The sequence below is a fragment of the Poecile atricapillus genome, chromosome 19 (assembly GCF_030490865.1).
Source record: "Poecile atricapillus isolate bPoeAtr1 chromosome 19, bPoeAtr1.hap1, whole genome shotgun sequence".
Lineage (NCBI taxonomy): Eukaryota > Metazoa > Chordata > Aves > Passeriformes > Paridae > Poecile > Poecile atricapillus.
In genome coordinates, this window is record NC_081267.1 from 8,917,057 (window position 1) to 8,935,760 (window position 18,704).

The 18,704-nt window shown below is 54.5% G+C and overlaps 1 pseudogene; it reads right to left on the reverse strand.

Moving 5' to 3' along the window:
- Window positions 1-18,704, reverse strand: part of LOC131586345 (uncharacterized) — a 982,094-nt pseudogene that overhangs the window by 37,324 nt on the left and 926,066 nt on the right.

An 18,704-nucleotide genomic window follows, 5' to 3' on the forward strand; every position in this document is an offset into this window, starting at 1 on the left:
TTTTAGCTTTCATATCTTTCATATTCTGCACTGCCTAGGTTTGTAGTTTTGAACTTCACATTAGGTGTTAGTGAGCTCTCTTCACAGAGTAGGTAGACAAAACAATTCCTTTTCTAGCTTGATACCAAGGACAGTTGTTAGAAGTTTCAAGCCCAAAAACATAAACAAGGGTGGACTGAAGAGAGAAAACAAGAAGGATGGGACTTCATCATCTGAAGCTGTAACTGGACAATGAACCCAAATATGCAGATGGACCTAAACTTCTAAAAATGTGAGACCTTGTGATCACTTGTCCATTTTTGTGACCATTTCTGGTCTATCTTGGCTGTAGCCCTGGCCTGGCTCTTGTACTGCCCATGGTGTATTTAAATTCTTCTACTAAACTTTATACTTAACTCTGTCCAGCCTCTGTTCTAGGTCAGCCTTCTGAAGGCATCAGGTGGAATGGGGTTGGAAGGGGATTGGGTGAAGTGGGATGCAAATCAGGAGGGGTGAGATGGGCATTGGGTGGGGCAGGATGGGTGGGATGGAGTTTGGGAGGTGTGAAATGGGGGAAATAGGGATTGGGAAGGGGGTCTTGATGTCCAGCAGGGATGGGATGGGATGGGGTTGGGATTGGGGAGGTGGGGTGGGGTCTGCAATGAAACAGCCAAAGTTTGGGGGTGATGAAGGGAGGGGGAGCCCATTACTGAGTGAGTTTTTTGTGAGGTGCCCCTGCCCAGGGAGGCAAAGATTTAGTTTCAAATGAACATTGTTAAAGTGAGAGGTGTGGGCAAGAGGGAATTCCATCCCTCTGCCTCGGAGGATGGGCCCTGCAAGCCCAGGGAGAAACTCCACCCTGGACCCCTCGTGGGGTGGCAGCCCAGGGATTTCTGTTTGGGTTTGGGCCCCTGGGGTTTCTCCCTTGCTGTGTTCCCAGTGGTCCCTGACCTTGAACTCCACCCTGGTTCTCAAACCCCATCTCCCTGCCTCTGTTTGGGGCTGTCTCTGGATCTGAGTTTGTTCCTGAGCTGAATAAATGGTTTCCTGAGCAGAATCCCATCTCGTTGGTGTCCCATGCCTGTTCCTGGTAACTGTGGCCTCCCTGGCCATGATCATGTGGCCCCGGAATGCAAGACCACAAAAAATCAAGACCCCCCCCGAGACCTCAAAAAATCCCAAATTCCCTAAAATTTGCCCAAATCCCCCCAAATTCCCTTAATTTTTCTAAAATAGCCTTTTTGTCCCCCTCCAGGACCAGGTGCCTTCGCTGGATCTCGAGGACACCCCCAGGAATTTGGAGGGAGTCTCTTCTCCCCTGCCACCCTCAAAAACCCACAGCTTTTGGGAAAAAAAATTCCCCCAAATCCCTTGGATTCAAGGGGGAATTCCCCATTTTTGACACATTTTTGGGGGGTTCCTCCCTAAATTTTTCAGGTTTTTTGCCTCTTTGCCATTTATTTAATGGTTTTAGCATTTTTCAAAATGAGCTTTTTTGTGGTGGTTCCCCCAATTTTTTTAGTGGTCCCTTAATTTTTTTCTGGGGGTTCGACCCCTCCCGCAATTTTACCTTCATCCCCCTCCCCCCAAATTGGGGTGAGGGTGTCTTTTTTTCCTGTTCTTTTTTACCTTTTTCCCTTTTTTTTTCTTTTTTTTCCTCTTTTTTTTATTTATGTGCACTTAATTTGGGGGGGCTGAGGGGCAGGAATTTTGAGGAGCTGTTGCCTGGGGGGTGCTGGAAAAGTTGGGAAGACCCCCTCTCTCCAAAAGAATGTGAAAAATCCTGAGAATTCTGGGATTTCCCCCCCTATACCCCTGCCCAAGGTGTGAAAAATGTGAAATAAAAAGATATACATTCTCAGCTTTTTTGTTTATTCTTGGGGAGGGAGTTGTGATTTTGGGGGGGGTTTTGAAGAGGCGTTGGTATTTTTTTGGGAGGTTCTCCCAGTTTTTGGGGGGAATTTGGGAGGAATTTGGGGGTTTGGAGGGAAATTTGGGGTTTTGGGGGGAAACTTCAGGGGTCCTGGGAGGAATTCTGGGGTTTTAGGGCAGGAATTTTAGGATTTTTTTGTAACATTTGGGTGCTTGGGGGAGAAATTTGGGGTTTTGGGGAGAACTCTGGGTTTTTTAGGGGGAGGATTCTGGGTTTTGGGGAAAAAAAACTGGGTTTGGGGGGGGAAATTTGGGAGTTTTAGGGGAAATTTGGAGTCCAGAGGGGAATTTTGGGGAGAAGGGATTTGGTTGTTTAGAAGCACTCCCTGTATTTTTGGGGAGAAATTTGAGAGTCTTGGGGGGGGGAATTTTGGCGATTTGGGGTGTAATTTGAGAGTCTTGGGGGGGGGGGGATTTGGGATTTTGGGAGGATTTGGTGGTTTTGGGGGAAAATTTGTGGAGTGGGGAGAATTTTGGGGGTTTTGAGAAAATTGGGGGTTTGGGGGAAAAATTTGGGATTTTTGGGGGGAAATTTGGAGCTTTGTGAGGAGATTTTGAGTCTTGGGATGATTTGGGACTTTGGGGGGAGTATGGGGGTTTTCTGGTTTTTTGGGGGGATTTGTGAGGAATTTTGGGATTTTTGGGGAGGAATTTGGTGGTTTTTGGGGGAAATTCTGGGGTCCCAGGGGTGTTCTGATTGTGGGAAGGGGATTTGGGGAGGATTTTTTGGGTTTTTGGGCAATTTCCATTGATGGGGAGGGGTCCTGATCCCAGTGAGGAGGGGCATTTTGGGGAGGCGTCCTGAATTTGGGGAGGGGTCTCAGGGGGGGATTCCTGATTTTGGGGTGGGGTTTGGATTGGATTTGGGGAGATTTTCCAGCAATGGGGAGGCATCTCAGGGGTGGGATTGGAGGAGAGGTCTCATCAGAGCCCCATTCTGAGCTGGAAGCGGGGGGGATGTTGGGAGTGGAATCTGGGGAGGATCTGGGGGGAGATTTTCCAGCCATGGGGAAGGGTCCCGATCCTGGGGCAGTTCCTGAATTTGGGGAGCAGTCTGGAATTTGGGGGGGTCTCATTGGGGCAGCAGGAGGAGCTGGAAGCGGGGCACGATGTTGGCGAAGCCGCTCTCCAGGGGGGCCGTGGGCAGCTCCTCGGGGGGTGCCGGGGGTCGCGGCCGCAGGCGCTGCAGCAGCGAGGTCAGGAACAGGAACAGCTCTGCCTGCGCCAGCGCCTCCCCCAGGCACAGCCACTGCCCTGTGGGGAGGGGGCGTCAGCACCGCCCCACCCCAAAGGGTCGGGGGACCCAAAAGGGTCTGGGGATCTCTAAAGGGTCTGGGCTCCCAAAAGGGGCTGGGGTCCCAAAAGGGGCTGGGGGTCTCAAAAGGGGCTGGGGCCCCAAAAGGGGATGGGGGTTTCAGGGGTTGGGGATCCCAAAAGGGCCTAGGGGATTCTAAAGGGTCTGGGAGCTTCAGAGTCTGGGGGGTCCCTGAAGGGTCTGGGAGCTTTGGGATTGGGGTCCCAAAATGGTCTGGGGGTTTCAGGGGTGGGGGTCCCAAATGGGTCTGGAGTACCCACCCCGAGGATTTATGGGATTTAGGGGATCCCAAAAGGATGTAGGGCCCCTCCACAAAGGAATTTGGGGATTTTTGGGATTCCAGAAGGATTTAGGACCCCACCCCAAGGATTTATGGGATTTTTGGGGTGCCCACTGGCCGAGAAGGGCACAAAGGCCTCGTTGCGCTGGAACTGACCCTGCTCATCCAGGAAGTTCCCAGGGTCAAATTTTGGGGATTTTTGAAGGATTTGGGGTTGTATAGGACCAAGCTCAGCAGGGGGTAAATGTCTGTGTCCTGTGGGTTCAGGTGTGGGGCCAGAAGGGTCATTTGGGGTCAGGTGTGGGGCCAGAGGGGTCCTTTAGAGTAATTTGAGGTTATTTGTGGCAATTTGGGGTCATTGCAGTCATTTGGGGTTACTAGGGTGTAAGAGACAGTCTGAAGTTACCCTCATCTGCCCCACAACCATCGCAAGAACAGAGACCGAGACCCTGAAGACCCCAAGGGACTTTGTGCAGGGGTTCTGGCCTGGTTGAGGTGGAAGCTTGCCAGGTGATGGTTTGCAGGTGTGCTTGTTGTGCTCTCAAGGTACACTGCCTTCATTCCTGCTGCTGAGCAGGGACTTGTAAGGAGCGGCCTGTTCTGTACCTTACACCTGCTTCCCAGAGCAAGGGGTCTCATCACAACAGCCGAGGAATTTCCCCACCTCTTGGCCAGCTGCCCCTTGCTTTGAAACAGACTGTAAAAATGACTTTTCCAAGTTACTTTCTTCAAGAGAGATCTCCCCATGGAAGAAGACACCAGCGACCCTGTCTTGTCCATTGGTAGCTATAACCCCCCCCTTTTTTCTCTTTGCATTTTGCCTCTTTAGCCCTCTCTCCATCTCTCCCTCCCTTTCCCTCTCTCTCTCCCCCTCTCATCTATCGCATAACCCTTGTTGCTGGCACTAAAATAAAGGTGCATTATTGCTGTTGTGATTTAAACTGAAATCCCTTGGTGTCCTTTCTGCACTCTGAGATCAAACGAACCTCTCACAACTTCCACTTGTGTTAGGGGATTGTGACACTCGGCTGCGGGGTGACCCAAGGTGTGGCTCAGAGCAAATGCTCCACGGCACAAAGATATTGGTAGGCGCATGGTGGAGACAAGGATGAGGAGGAGATCTCCAGTATGGGTTCCAAAGGCTTTTACTCGGCAAAAATATATACTCTGCTCAGTTTTGGGAGCTTGTCTTACAGCAGCTAGAGAAACTTGCTTTAAGCAAAAAGGTGAGGAAAGAACTAGAATGGACTCCTTTCAAAACCCAGTTGAAATTTTGCAAAAACAATTAGATGAAGAAAGGAATGAGATCCATCTGTTGCCAGTGGCCTGAAGAGAGGAATGGGTTAAAAATTCAAAGAATGCTTACTCACCAAAGAAACAGTGGAGAGGGAAACCCTTCTCATTAATCAAATTTACCCTCAGAAAGAACTAACTGATGAAAAATTGTGGGGAGCACTGCTGTCCTAGCTTGAAACCTTTAATAAAACAGAATATAATCATATCAATGATGAAGATCTTGATTCACATACAACCACTAAAGAAATCCCGTACACTGCTGCTGAATTGGCTGAGCTGAAAAAGGAGCACGGGCGTCTCCCTCATGAGTCAGAGACAGAACACATACTGCATCTCTCACTGGAGGAGATCAGATTTGACTGACAGAACAAGAAGCCAGTGGGTACTGGGGACATGGGGTCTTCTCAACAGCAGGAGACAGATGTAACCCGTGGTCCCTAACTCAGCACGCAGCTCATTGGGCAGCAGGGCTTAATCCATTGGAAAGGGGAGATCCTGTAGCTATAGTTGGTACTCCTGACCAACTACTGGAAGACATGCACAAAGCTGCCTGCTTGCAAATGATACATGACAGAAAATTAACTACTGGCTATGAATCACCAATGCAATTACCTGTGAAATGATGACCCCTTTAATTCGAGCCCTTCCAGAATCACGTAAACCTACAGCAATTTTCCTTCAAAAAACCATAGCAGCTAGAACTCCTGTTGTTGGCACTAAAATAAAAGTGCACTATTGCTGTGATTTAAACTGAAATCCCTTTGTGTCCTTTTGCACTGTGAGATCAAATGAATCTCTCATGATTCCCGCCGGTGTTAGCGGATCATGACAGAGCCCTCAGCAATCCAGGCAGCAACACAGGCAGCAGGACACAGATGGCACTTCCTGGCTGGGACAGGGCTTGTGGCTTCAGCAGAACCACCAAAGGCCAAGGGGTTTCTGGCCATTTTCCCTGCACCACTGCACGCCTGGGCAGCTTGCAGGGCACAAGCCCCCTTTTCCCTCTCTTCCCCTATGCCCCACACACCCTGGGCAGCAAAATAAAGGTCCTGGGAGTCTGTCTATTATAACATATCCTATATTATTTACATACTAAAGCAAAACAAAAAAGAAAAGAACAATCTTTGAAGGAAACAAAGTCCCTGCTGGCTGCTGATGTGGCCCCAGCAGACACAGCCTCCCAGATCAGCTCTCTGCAGAGCTCCAGCAGCGCAGCCAGCTGAGGCCCGACAGACGAGGCCGTGACCTCCATGCCCTGCGGAGCTGATCTCGCAGCCTCTGGAAGGTGGAGATATGAGCGTGGTCTCCTGCCCTGAGAAGGCACAAAGTCTGAAGTGCCAGGCTTCCAACCTCCAGGCTGCTGTCACATGCTGTGTCTTCAAGGGCTGGAAGAGAGACGAACAGAGCCACAGTCAGATCCCAGACCTGCGGGGGCCCACGGAGAGCCCCCTGCCAGGGCCATCCCAGCCGGCTCTTGCCATGGCCAGCAGGGAGCAGGGACCGAGGGGATCAGCCCGAAGCTGCGGCCACGAATGCCCCACATGCCCCTGAAATCTCGGTGTGCTCTGCCCACACCGCCCCTCATCCACACAGGGAGCAGAGCCCTCCACAGCCAGGCCAGGGCTTGCAGCTCCCCCCGACAGCCCCGCTGACAGCCCGCTGCCCTCACTCACCCTCACAAATGAGCAGCATCTCTTTCTTCTGCCCTCTCAGGTGCTGCCCGGCCATCCCTGGGAACACAGAGCCTGTCAGGGCCCCGGCGGCACAGCTCCCTGCCAGCGGCGCTGCCAGCCCTGTGGCCACACGCCCTCCCGCCCCGGCAGGGCTCAGCCCGGGCCCTTGCCGCATCCTGACTCAGCCCAAGGGCACGGCTGCCAGAGGCCGGCAGCAGCCCCGAGGGCAGCCGGGGCTCCAGGGCGCCGGGCCCGGGTGCCGCTGCCGGGGCAGCAGCCGGGTCCGGGGCCGAGCTGCGGCGGGGCGGGGAGGGAGCCCGGGTTCGTGGCTCACCGATGAACCTGATGGCCGCCTCTTGCAGGGGCTCCTGTGGGCTCTGCAGGTACGGCAGGGCCCGGCGCAGCTGCTCGGCCGCTCGGTTCCTGTCCTGTGCCAGCTGGAGAGAGCGGCAGGAGGGAAGGGTTGGTGCGGGCTCTGCCCCTCGGCCGGGCACTGCCTGCGGCCAGCCCCGGCCTCCCGTGCCCGCCCAGCCCTGAGGCCCGGCCAGCAGCCGCTGGCGCCGGGCTCTGGAGGGGGCAGAGGGCCGGCTGCTGCCCGGGGAGCCGCGGTGCCGCCCTGCCCGACAGGCCAGCTGGGCCGGGGCTCCATGGGCACACGGCTCGGGGCCACAGGAGCCTGGAGAAGAAGCCGTGCTGCTCCCGGGTGCAGCACCGGGCAGGGGCGCAGCTGCCAGCCCCACACACTGGGCACCATGGACAGGGAGCTTCTCCAGGCTGAGGCTGGGCCGTTCAGGCCGTCCTTACCAGGCCTTCGCTGAACTTCCAGAGTTTCTTATCCAGCTGCAGCATCTGTTCAATATCTCTCCTCTTCAGGAATCTGGCTGAAGAATGCAGCGTTTCCTGGGACACCTGGAGAGCAGCAGAGACTGGAGATGGCCCCACAAGCCCAGGCACAGGACCCGCATTCGTGTGCCAAGGCCTGGAGGTGCCAGGGCAGGAGGCAGCCGAGCCCTCTCCCAGGGTGCCACCGGCAGCCCAGGTGTCCTCACCTCTGCCACATGCTGGTTCTGCTCATGGCAGTGGAAGAAGAGTGGGAGCAGGCTCTGGTGCACGTGTGACTTCAGGGCCTTTCTTCCCTCTTCCATTAATAAATCTATCATCTTTTTAAATACAAACATGGAGCACAGCTGCACCTGGCTATCATCCTGTATGAAAGGAAGGAAAAAAGACTTCAGCACTGGGTGCTTCAGGCCCCCTCCAGTCTGGCCTGTGAATACACAGGGCACAAAGTGTCTGGGCAGCACCCAGTGGCTGTGGCTGAGGGCACAGAACCTTACATTGTCAAACAGTGGCAGGAGCACCTCAGCCAGCTGCCGGGCTATGGGGATGGCTATCGGGGCACTATTATACAGGAACAAATATTTGAGTAGAACCATGGTCATCCTGACCACGTCACTATCATTTTCCTGCAGGAGCTCCAGCAGGTTTTCAGTCAGGCTCCACATTTTCTTGGCCTGTGGGGAAGAGAAGTCTGTGAAACCCCACCCTGCTGCTGCAGGGCCCATAGACCAAAGGCTGGTCCTAAAGCACTCGGGCAGCTGAGCCAGGAGGCAGGAGAGCTGGGAGCAGCTGCCTCAGTGTCTGAAGCTCAGCTAAGCCCAGGGACTGCGTTCCCCATCCCTATGCTGCCTGCATGGCTTCAGCCATTGCCCCCTTCTTACCATCAGGGGATTCTTGCCAAGCACTAGGAGGCCTCTGAGTGCCAAGCGTTGCCTCTCCCTGCACTCGCTCTGCAGATGGTTTGACAGGATGTCCAAGATGCTGTCACTGCATTCAGTCAAGTCCAGGCATTCCAGGACCTAAAAGGCACAGGGCAGTGACAGGGGAGCTGGCTGGCAGGAGGCTGGAACCACACAGAGCTGGGCCCTGGCAGCAGCACAGAGCACGGGCAGTGAAATCCCAAGCAGCTGCAGCTGTGAGAGGGCAGAGAGCTGGAAAGCAGCTGGCCTTCAGGCTCACCTCTACAAGGAATGCCAGGGCAGCAAAATCCCAGAATGGCATCTCTTTGCTGAGCAGGCTGAGCAGGTAGAATGCTACCCCAGAACACAAGTGTACGGATGAAGAGCACATTTCTCTGAATGGAGGAAAAAGGAAGCAAAACTCTGAGCCAGCAGCAGTAAAGCTGTCCCAGGAATGACTCACAGAAGGCTGATCTTTCCCCACCAGCCTGCAAAGGGACATGGGCCCTTGGGGAGGTGGCAGCTCCTGGGCACCCTCCTCTCCCAGCCTTTTGAAGTCTCCTTGGTTGTTCCTTGGTGACGAGGCCCTTGGGCCCACAACCACTGGGATGGTGTGGGGCAACCAGACACACAGGGCACAAATGCCAGAGGCAGTGGGGAGAAGGGGGTCTCACCTGGCCAGCAGACCCACGGCATAGTGGTGGGTGTCAGCACAGAGCAGCGTGTCCCAGCCACACTTGCGTTCCACTTCCAGAACCACATGGTCACACCGGAGAAGGCAGAGCAGGGACTTCAGGGTCTGCACTGCAAACCTGTGTGCACAGCAAGGCCCATGTCACGCTGGGAGCACAGGCTCCTGCCATGGGGACATGGCAGGGACAGGAGGACTGGGATGGAGCACCTGCTGGGGCTGGTGGGAAGGCTGTGTTGCTCCTGGCATCTCTTCCAGAAGGTATCAACTTCTTCTGGCATATCCAAAGTGCTGAAGAACACTTGAAAGAGCAGATGCACCAAGAGGTGGGGGAAATACACATTCACTACACGTGGGACACAGGGCACCTGAAGGAACTTCCACATCACCACAGTTGCCTGCAGAGGACAAAGCACCCTGAGACAGAGCTCAGTGCCGAGGTGTCTCTGTGGCAGGGCCTGAGCGTGGCAGGGAGAGGCTGGGGGAGACACAGGGGGAGCATCGGGCCTGGTGCCCCTGAAGCTGCCCCTAGGCCAGGTTTGAGCCCGGTGCCTGAGGCAGGGAGATGCAGTGGGGGAAGGAGGAAACAGAGCTGCTGAAGACACGGCTGGCCATGGGGTGAGCAAAGGTCAGTTGCAGAAACTCACAGCCAGGGCAAAGACACCCGTGTTGTCCCCATCGGAGGTGCACGTGCTGTGCTCTGGCCAGTTCCCCAGCACATCCAGGAGTATCTGCACCACTGGCTCCACAGTCCTGCTCGAGCACATGATCGTCTTCCACATCGTCATAGCAGCTCTGTGGGGTGACAGCTCTGTCTCACGGGGGTCTCAGACACATCCCCGTGGCCTGGGCAGCAGTGGGGGGGGGGAGCTGGCTGCCAGCTCTGCCTCTGCCCGCTGCCCCTCGCCAGCAGCAGCACCCAGGCAGCCCAGCCCTGTGGGGACAGGGCCCTGAGGGCCATGGCATGGCAGCAGGCTCAAGGGCTGATGTAGCAGGGCTGGGAAAGGGAGCAGCCAGAGGGCCCTGGAACTCTCTGTTGGTCAGACACCTGGGCCAGGCTGGTCAGGGGCCCCATACCTGTCACATGCTGGGGCCACACGCAGGAGAGCAATGACCACATCAGCAGGCTGTGCCTCAGTCAGATCCAGCAGTGTCCTGCCCAGCCTGTGCTCAGCAGACTCATTGGCCATGAGCTGCTGGTGGATGTACCTCACCATGGCAGGCACCTGGAGAAGGCACAGGGAGACTTGGAAAGCTGCCACAGGGAGTCAGGAATGTCCCCAGCTTACCCAGAGAAGTGCTTCCCTTGTCACCACTCTGCAATGGCCTCAAAGGCTTACAGTGATCAGCAGGCATGGCTTGGGAGGCCAAGCGATCCCTGGAGGATCAAACCCTGGCCACAGGCTGCTTACTTGCTCTGGAATGGAAACACCCTCCTCCAAAATCAATTCCAGCATGGCAGCACTGGTGTCGGTGGTGTAGACGTCACCGTTTTCCATGGACCCGGTGCCCATGGCACTGGTCTCTTCCTGCCAAATGCACTTGATGAATTTGCAAGTTAGGCAGGAGAAGGAAGTGTGGGAAGAGAGGGATATTGCATGGAGAGCTCCAAGCATGGTGCTGGGCTGAGCAGTGCCAGCAGGCCCAGCCCAGGTGGGGATGGCTGCAGGTACCTGCGCTGTTCTGCGGAAGAGGCCACAGGCAAGGTCCTGCTCTTGTGTCTGGTCCATGGCTGCATCTGTCAAAGAGCAGCCAGAGCTGAGGGGCTGCGGGAGAGGCCGGAGAACACAGCCCAGCCCTGCACTCCCCAGGCAGGGACAGCCCTGGGATGCCCCAGGGGATGGAGTGTGGCCACTGCTGGGGGGGTAGCCCCAGGCCTTCTTCCGTCCTTTCTGTGGGCACATCCCCAGGGGATGGGAAGGGGCGGGAGGGGACGGAAAGGGACAAGACATGATGGGATGGGATGTGGCCAAGCTGGCCACGGGCTGAGCCCTGATGCCCAGTTCTGCCACTCACCCTCCTGCAGTGGCTGGAACTCCTGCACCTCTTCAGTCTCCTGTGCTGGGGCAGCTCCAGGGCCTTCTTCTTCCTCCTCCTCCACCCAGGCCAACTTGGGCACTCTTGGGGGTCGCTGCTCCATGGCAGGGACTGGATTTATGGTACTTGCAGGAGGGATGGCTCGGAAAAGCTCCGAGGCAGCAAGTCCTGCAGTCGTGCCTGGAAGGCGCCTGCAAGACTGAAGTCCTGGCAAGACTGCAGGACAGCAAGTCCTGCACTCGGGTCTAGAGGGCTCCTGCCACAAGGACAGGAGGCTCCTCGTCAAGGATGGTGCTCTGGTCTCAAGGGCAGCGACTGCAGGGATGGGCGATGCCTCAGAAAAGTTCCGGGACACCAAGTCCCACGGTCTGCCCTCGAGGGCACCTGCAGAAGAGAAACCTCAGCAAGGCCACAGGTCAGCAATTCCTGTGGTCTGGCCTCGAGGTCACCTGCAGGAATGACGGCTCAGAAAAGCTCCGGGTCAGACACAAACGAGTGCGCTGTGCGGGGGCTCCTCACAGCACCGCTCTGGCGCGTCCTGTCCCGTCGCGTGCACCGAGCACTGTGGTGTGGTCCTGTCACCGCCAGCTCCTATGTCACCACGTGTCACAAAGGGCCCTCTGACACCCTGTCCATTTCCATCCCATGGTGACCATGTGTCACAAAGGGCCCTTGCACACACTGTCACGTACCCTGGTTCCCCCCGCACCCATCTCCCCTAAGTGGCCCAGGTTGGAAGGAATCCCTTGCCCAAAGTGTCTAAGACAGCCTGACAGGATCTTTAGGAACACCTCAAACCATCAGCAAACGCTGCCCTGCTCTGCAGGCTCAGGGCAGCAGAAGGAGCCCCCAGGGCTGCCGACGCAGCCGCAGCAGGAAGGGAACGGGGCCTTGCACAGAAGCTGGCACAGCCTCCTTGGGACACGTCCCGGCTGGTGGCCATTCCAAACTCACAGGTGTGACACAGACAAGGAACATCTGGTCCAAGGCACGAAGAGTCCACTAGAATGTATTTTAGCACATTAGAAAGACTTGGGAGGAATCCCAGAGGGTCATTTTTTGAAGCAAAGTGATCTGATTAAATACTGTAACCAACAGTAGGCTTGGTAAAAATTAGAAAGTGGTGAAAATGGACTGCCTAATGGAACTTTAAATGATCATCCACTGTTACAGTTGATGTTATTTTTAAGAAAAAAAGACAAATGAGACCAAGTGATATGTGCAGACACATTTTTTTACCCTGAAGAATAAACCTGAGTGGCACCAAGAATATGGCTTTGATTTGGACCCCCAGGAGACTTTGGTCCTTCCTTTGGAAAGAGATAACAGGTGGAAAATAAAGAGATGTTGTTCAGCATGTAGTTTAGGGCAGAGATGTTTGAAATTGGCAAAAAAGCGCGAGGAAGACACTGTTATAGATGTCCAAGACTCACAGCCGAGTTATTCCAGACCAGCTCTACCTTCCCCCTCAAGCAACCACTCCTCTCCCTCAATTAAATGAAAGTGAGAATGAGATGAATAATCCTGGTGAGGGGACAAGTGTGGGGATGCCAGTGACAACACGTACAAGGAATAAAAACAAGAAAGCTTTGCCTTTAGTCACCCCCTTAAGGCAAGAAGTGGGTCCCACAGGAGAAGCTGTGTGGGTGAAGATCCCCTTTTCTACTGGTGACCTGAATAACTGGCAGGAAGAAGTTCATAATTATAGAGAAAACCCTAGCAAAGTGGCAAAAAGATTGGAGTTCATAGTCAAGAACCGAGACCCAGACTGAGGTGATTTCATGATGACAGCGCTAAGGAAAACAGATAAAGAGTTGGTGATGAAGATGGTCAGAGCACATGTGCAGGGAGAAATTGCTAGTGGAGCCTTACAAGGTACAGTGGACCAGTTGTTTCCTATTGTAAACCCTTTGTTGGGCCCGAATGATGCAAAGAACTATGAGATGTTAACTAGATACTGGGAACTGAGGGGGCCAAGGAAGCAGCCAATACTTACTGTAGCCACTCTCCCCTGGAGGAAGAGCCCATAGGAGGTTTTCACTTACCACTCTCCCCCAGAGGCTAAAGGCCTCGATGGGGAGCTTTTATTTTTACAGCCACATGTTAAGTGGTTCCCAACATGTCTTTCCCCCTGTATGCATATTATTTTTACCCTGTTGGCCCTTCCCCCTTGTTCCACCCCTGAATCCTCAGACCATTGTCCCTGTTGCTCCACCCCACCCCCTGCTTTTCCTATATAATCCCTGCTCTCACTGAGCCCAGGCCAGTTGTTGTCTCTGGGACCCTTCTGGAGAGAAGAATAAAGACCTCCTTGGAACCCCACACGGTGCCTCCCGTCTCTTTTCTTCGGCAGCACCCGAGGAACAGCGGCCATTCCAAAAGCCCTTTGAAGGGCTCGCAGCTGAATCACGGGGGCAAGGCAAGCGTGCCTGTGCGCCCAGGGGAAGTGCCACAGGAGACGCTTCCCTGGGAAGGTCGCGGCACCCTGACCACCTCCGCTCACTGCGACAAGTGGTCCCAACAGGGAGCTCTGCCAGCGGTTCCCTGGTTCCCTGGATCCCGGGAGAAGCGTCTCCTGCAGCACCAGCTGCAGAAAGCAAGTCACTCTCGGGTCTGTCACTTCCCTGAGGAAACCCCCTCGCGTTTTAGCAAGGGCTATCCAAGGGGACACCGGGACCCTCCTAGGACCACCTGGGGAACGAGGAGAAGATCTCCCGAAGGACCAGTTGGTGGGTGACACCGTGCCCAGCAGTTTTTGTTCACCCAGTGGAGGTGGAAAAAGCTGCAAAAATTGGGATTTGGCCTTTCTGGGAGGGTTTTAGAGCCAGTTTTATTCCCACGGGGAACAAAATCCTTCCTGGTTTTAACCAATCCCTTTGGAATGCTGCACACAGCTCACCTGGGCTGGGAAAAAATGGGAAAAAAATCTGGGAAAATCATAGATTTCCCACTTAACAGCTCAATCCCTTTGGAATGCTGCACATGGCTCACCTGGGCTGGGAAAACCTGGGAAAATCCTGGAACACACACCTGAGGGAGGGGTTTGTTAGTCCTGGCTCATCCCAGGAACTTCCATTCCTCAATTTGGAATTGATGGATTACGGAGTCCCCCAGTCTGGGACTGCCTATGACACTGCCTAAAAAACCATTTCCTTGCTTTTCCAATTCCAGGAATGAAATTCCTGGATTATTTTCCATCAGGAAATTGGGTTAATTAAAGTGCAGGCTTTTCCACCAGCATTCCAGTCCATGTCATTCCGGCAGTTCCACTAATCCCTATCCCAGGTGCGATTCAGAGAGTTGGGATTTCCTGGCTCTGAGCAACAACATCTGCAGTGGCACAGGAAACTCACAGCTCATGGGAACAAACTTTCTGAGGCCACGACAACCCTGAGTGGTTTCCCTCCCATTCCCCAGCCCTTCCTGGCCCCAGGGGCTGATAGCATTTGTGCTCCCTCAGGTTCATCTCCCCACAGCAGCACCATGGGGGTGCTGACGCCTGCTCTGGGCAGTGCAAACAGGGGCGCCTGAGCCAGTGCTGCCGTGTCTGTGCCTGCAAGGATGCGGCACCTCTCTGAGCTGGGGGAGAGGCCAGGGCTGCACAGGGGGGATGTTGTTGGCAGCTCCATGAGGACGCTCTGGGACGCTGCCCTGGTGTGTCCAGCGCAGTGGGGATGGATCAGCCCCTGCTCTGCTGCTCCTTCCCATCTCCCCCAGGGACCTTGCAGAGCCCCAGCCATGCTGTTTGCCCCCAGCCTGCCCACGGCCACCCTGGGTCTGCTCACGGGGGTTTTCTGTGCTGAGCTCTGGCCTGGGCATGTTCTTGAGAGAGCCTGGGCAAGGAGCCTGGAGCCCCCAGGCCCTGCCCTGAGGCGTCAGCGCTGCCCCAGCAGTGCCCATGGCCTGTCCCTGCTGCAGCCCCGGCACTGCCACCCCCAGGGCTGTGCCCGGCCCCGAGAGCACTCAGGCCCTGCAGCAACACCAGGGCCAGGAGGGCAGCGGGGCAGTGGCATGGGAGCAGCACTGGCAACACCAAGTGCTGCTGCTCCTGGGCACAGCTGCTGTGCCAGCACTGATCTGCCCCCAGCTCTGCACACAGACACTGCTGCTGCAGCTCCAGAGAAGGGAACAAAAGGGGGATCTCTGGTGAAAACTTTGCTGGGTGATCCTTTAGTTCCTTTAAAACCACCAAAAGCACAGCCCCTCATGGACACAGTGTGTGGGCACAGGGAAGGTGGAGATAAACAAAATGAGAAATGGCACAAAACAATGACATTTTATTGAAGACAATTTTAAAACATAAAACTAAAAAAAAGAACCTCCTAAATTAAACCACCAAGAAGTATCAAAGATAATTTTTATTACAAGTTATTAGCAGGAACTGGCCAGCAGTTTAATGTTTCTGAAATGATCCAGTCATCAGTGTCCACACTGCAGCCTTGAGCTCCTGGTTCCTCAGGCTGTAGATGAAGGGGTTCAGGGCTGGAGGCACCACCGAGTACAGAACTGACACTGCCAGATCCAGGGATGGGGAGGAGATGGAGGGGGGCTTCAGGTGAGCAAACATGATAGTGCTGAGGAACAAGGAGAGCACGGCCAGGTGAGGGAGGCAGGTGGAAAAGGCTTTGTGCCATCCCTGCTCAGAGGGGATCCTCAGCACAGCCCTGAAGATCTGCACATAGGAGAAAACAATGAACACAGAACAACAAAATGATAAACTGGCAGTAATCACAAGAAATCCAAGTTCCCTGAGGTAGGATTTGGAGCAGGAGAGCTTGAGGATCTGTGGGATTTCACAGAAGAACTGGCCCAGGGTATTGCCATGGCACAGGGGCAGGGAAAATGTATTGGCTGTGTGAAGCAGAGCATTGAGAAAGCCACTGGCCCAGGCAGCTGCTGCCATGTAGGCACAAGCTCTGCTGCCCAGGAGGGTCTCATAGTGCAGGGGTTTGCAGATGGACACGTAGCGGTCGTAGCACATGATGGTCAGGAGAAAATACTCTGTTGCAGCACAGAAAACCAAAAAAAATACTTGTGCCACACATCCTGTGTAGGAGATGTGTCTGGTGTCCCAGAGGGAATTGTGCATGGCTTTGGGCACAGTGGTGCAGATGGAGCCCAGGTCAGTGAGGGCCAGGTTGAGCAGGAAGAAGAACATGGGGCTGTGCAGGTGGTGGCTGCAGGCTACGGCGCTGATGATGAGGCCGTTGCCCAGGAGGGCAGCCAGGGAGATGCCCAGGAAGAGGCAGAAGTGCAGGAGCTGCAGCTGCCGCGTGTCTGCCAATGCCAGCAGGAGGAAGTGGCTGATGGAGCTGCTGTTGGACATTTGTTGTGGCTGCACATGGGGACCTGTTTGTGAAGAAATAGACAGAGAAGATTTAGAGGAGAAATCAAAGCCATTTCTCATCCACCATCATCTGTAACACACATGAACACACTTTTGTGTATAGGAATTCTGAGATTTTCTTTGAAGCTTCCCCTGTGTCTCTCCTGGTATTTTTGATATCAGAAGTTCTCAGCATTTCTGCTCCCATCTGGTAGAACAGAGTGAGTTCCCTGAGGCAAGATGATGAGTGGAGACTGAGGGGAGATGATCTGTCACTCCATTCTGCTTGGAGATTCTCTGGGCTTTCCCTTTTCTCAAAAGAGGGATGTTCACACTCCCATGTTTTCCTTAAAGATCATCAGATACTGATGAGAGCAGATGGATGCACCACAGCCCAGCTCCACATTTGTTTCCAAGGACACAAATTGCTCATCTCACCAGCCCAACAGCATTTTCAGTGTCACAAAACCTCTGCCTTTCCCCAGAGGTCTTTCAGATAACACAAAGATGCTCTAGGACAGGTTTGCATCCAGGATTGGAGCTCCCAGCTGGGACTGAAATCTCAGGGAGACATCCAAGTGTCCTTATGATGGCATTAGATGAAGGGAGATGTAGCTCCTTCCCTGCCTGCACTGACAGCATTGCCCACAGCCAGGCACTGGGGACAGGGTCACCCTGAGCCAGCTGTGCCCCCCGCCAGAGCCCCCAGTCCTGGTCAGCTGCTCCCAGCCCTGTGCTCTGCAGAGGGAACTGGGCTCGGGGCTGCAGAGCTGCCCCACGGCTCTGCTGCAGCTCTGCCTGCACAGGAGGGGCTTCAAACCTGGGAGCCCAGCCCTGAGGGCAGAGGCTGGGCTGGGGGAACAGGAGGGAGGAGGCTTGTTCAGAGAAAGGGGCTGCACTGCAGGGGCTCCTATGGACATCTCTAAACTCTCTCTGACACAGGATTTCTGGGGTTTTCTTTTCTCTCATTCCCTGAGCTTCTCTCTGGTTCCTGCAGATTTTCCTCCTGCAGGTGTTTCCCTGTGCCTGATCTCTCCCTGCCAGCACCCACAGACCCCAAATCTCTGTGCACTCTCCTTGGCCTGACAGAACCCTGCCTGTTTGCAGGGCTCTGGCTGGGGACAGGTTCTGTTTGCAGCTTGGAGAAAGGACAGCTCAGACTAAGACTGATGGGTCCAGCAAAGGTTATGCTGCTGCTGTCCATGGGCAGAGTGGCTGAAAGCACATTAGGAATCTCCTGTGAACCTACTGATCACTAAAAGTAACAATTTGGATATATCAAGCACTTGTCAGAATTCGTAATATCTTTAATATTTATCCCCCCTCCCTGCCATGTCCTAGTAGTAGGAAACTGAATACATAGTCTTAGGAAATTTCCTCATTTTTATCAAAATCCTTGTTTGGAAATATTCTGTGACAGATCAGAAACCCTCAGCAGGACAGAGCTTCATGAGCATTCACCTCCCCTCCACCAGAAATACTCAGAGCTGTACTCACAGAGTCTGTAGGCACTGGGATGTTCCAGCTTGAAGAAATACCTCCAGGAGCTGCAGCTGCATTGTCCTGCAGCCAGAGGTTTCCTGTGTCAAGGGCTGGCAGTGATTCTGCCCCAGGCACTTCTCAGCACCTTCCCAGCCCTGACTGATTGAAGCTCTCTGTGCCTCTGGGCTGTGCCCAGGGTGGCTGCAGGCAGTGCCCCAGCCCTGCTGGGCTGGCAGAAGAGCTGCTCAGCAAGAGAAATGTGCTTTTGAAGCTCTTCTTGGTTTCCAGGAGCTGCCTCTGTGCCAGGAGCCTGGCCCAGCTCAGCAGCACAGACACAGCAGCAGGACTTTAATGAGCCTCTTGGGGCTTTGTGCTGAGGCCCTGAACATCAGTCCCTGAGAGGGAGGGGAAGAAAGCTCTCAAGAACTCCAAGTCAGAATCCAATTCCAAAGTTTCTTTCACTTTTAATGGGTCCCACTGAGGGATGTGACTGAGAAAGTGTCCCCAGGCCCCAGGCAGAGCAGAGAACTGGAGGCACTGATGACAGCTGGGGACAAAGAGAAGCCAAGTCTTGGTGCCCTGGGCCACAGCAGCCAATGCTGTGCCAGCAAGGGCTGTGAGGAGACACCTTGTCCTGAGGCCCTGGGGCCTCCTGGCACAGCCCCAGCAAGGCTGGCCACTGTCACCCCCTTGGCCTGCCCTCGGCATCCCCCCTAGCCCACATGCCAGTGGCCTCAGGGATCTGCTGGAAGGAGTCCCTGGGGAGCCTTGCTCAGGAATGGCCCTGGGGGGCTCCTTCATGCTCCCAGGGACTGCAGCTTTTTCAAAGGACTTTGGCTTTTGCCTTGGGATCTCTGAGAGGTTTGTGCAATCCTGGCCTCCAATTATCTGCTGTAATTAGTCCCTTGAGAGGCTTTGTCAGTAACAACACTCAGTGGGCTCATTAATTCTTCA